This window comes from Hippocampus comes, unplaced genomic scaffold (assembly GCF_001891065.2).
Source record: "Hippocampus comes isolate QL1 unplaced genomic scaffold, H_comes_QL1_v1.1 scaffold12, whole genome shotgun sequence".
NCBI classification, from domain to species: Eukaryota; Metazoa; Chordata; class Actinopteri; order Syngnathiformes; family Syngnathidae; genus Hippocampus; species Hippocampus comes.
In genome coordinates, this window is record NW_017805478.1 from 846,372 (window position 1) to 848,186 (window position 1,815).

The window sequence follows — 1,815 nt, forward strand, 5'->3', positions numbered from 1 at the left end:
GGTGTGGTGGTGGGGGGGGGGTGGCGATGGGCGGGACGCAGGGGTGCAGCAAGGTAAACACCTCGAGCAGTCTGGATGCCTGTTAGCATTTGTTCTGCCGCATTATCACGCAGCTGCTACACAATGCAGACAGTGATAAACATTCCTGGAATCACAGGGCCTCTTGATTTGGCAGGACACACTGCCTCAGTTACAAAACACATGCTTGTGTACTGGAATGTGTGTGTGTGTGTTTATATATATATTCCATTTAATTTGGCATATCCGCTCAGTCTAATGGAATCCAACATTGTCTTATCAAGCGCTTTGCCAATACAGAGCTAATAATCCTCCTTGTACAGCTAAATAAATTCAACGTCCCTCAGGACATCCATTTTAAATAGCGCTTGACTTCATTATCCTGTCCAAGCTGATTTGGGCAAAAGGTGAGATCCACCCTGGACTGGTCACCAGCCAATCACTCTGACACTCACACCTATGAGCAATGTAGCGCCGCCTTTTATTAACTGAGCATGCGATTGAAATGTTTGGTAAAAATGATACATCCACATTGCTAAACAAAAAGGTTAAATGAATGTGTCTCAAAATCAAAACGTTTTGATACAGTGTGATACAGTGTGTTTTAAAAATGACAAAAAAAAAAAGGCGAGAAACAAGCTTGCGTTTCAAAGAGCAGCAACCAAAATGTAAGAGTGGGAAGAAAGCCGCATGTGGGAGTGCGGCTTGGAAACAAGCGAGCGAAATTGTGACCAAAGCAAACGCAGCGGCACGGCGAAAGTTTTCGCGAGACGGGCTTCGAGTCGGCCTGCGCGTTTACTGTTTACTGTATGCGATGGGATGGGCCGCCGTCTCGGATTGTATGTTTGCAGGTGTACGCTCGCTCCCGTTTGTTGTGCACGACACAGTGGAGATGGTGCGTGCGCATGTCAGTGGGAGGACAAGATCAGCAGTTGAGTGAACGTTTGTGTGGGAGCACAAAGACACGCTTGACCGTTCATGCCAAAAACGACATTACTCACAAACAAATCGAACTGTTGAGCTTTCATCCAATGGATCCATCGTGCCCTCCTTCAAATCGAATTGCTATTTCATCGGTCTGCTTGCAACAGCAATGCACAGAGACTTGAGGAGTCACAGAAAGACATAGGACAGGACCTGTCAACACATTACAAAATAAAACTAAATCGAATTGAGCCGTTCCCAGAAAACAGCAAAAATAATCGAAAGATTGAACAGTTGTGGACAAAGGTAAATGCAGAGCTGGATCTACTCTGAAATAAAGGGCAGTTGGCCACCCCAAAAACTCGGAAAAATGATCAACTATTTACCTTAACACCTTTAACAGGAAGATGATGAAATGAACCAGACAATACAAATAAATATCTCATCGCATCCTTGACTTGACATTAGCGCGTTTTCAAAAGGTTGAAGGATTTTGAAGCGGCCCTTTCATCCTTTCCAGTTTTCTGTAAGCGGCCCTGCGACTCAAACGTTTGGACGCCCCTGCTTTCGTGGCTCGTTCGTAATTAGAATACATTTATCGTTGCAACAAAATGGATGCTCGATATGCCTCTGCAAATCCACGTTTACCAGCCAAAGTTAAGAGAGTATTTTACGGTTTCTATGTTTTATCGTTACGATAGTGTTCACGATGGTTACGTAAAGTGTCTCCTCTCATGAGCTGTCATGTCATTCGATTGTGATTTCTGCCACTCATGTACTCATGTGCCATAATCTGTCACGTTGGCTTTAGCTGCGTGCGTGTGTGTGTGTGTGTGTGTGTGTGTGTGTGTGTGTGTGTGTGTGCGCGCGCGG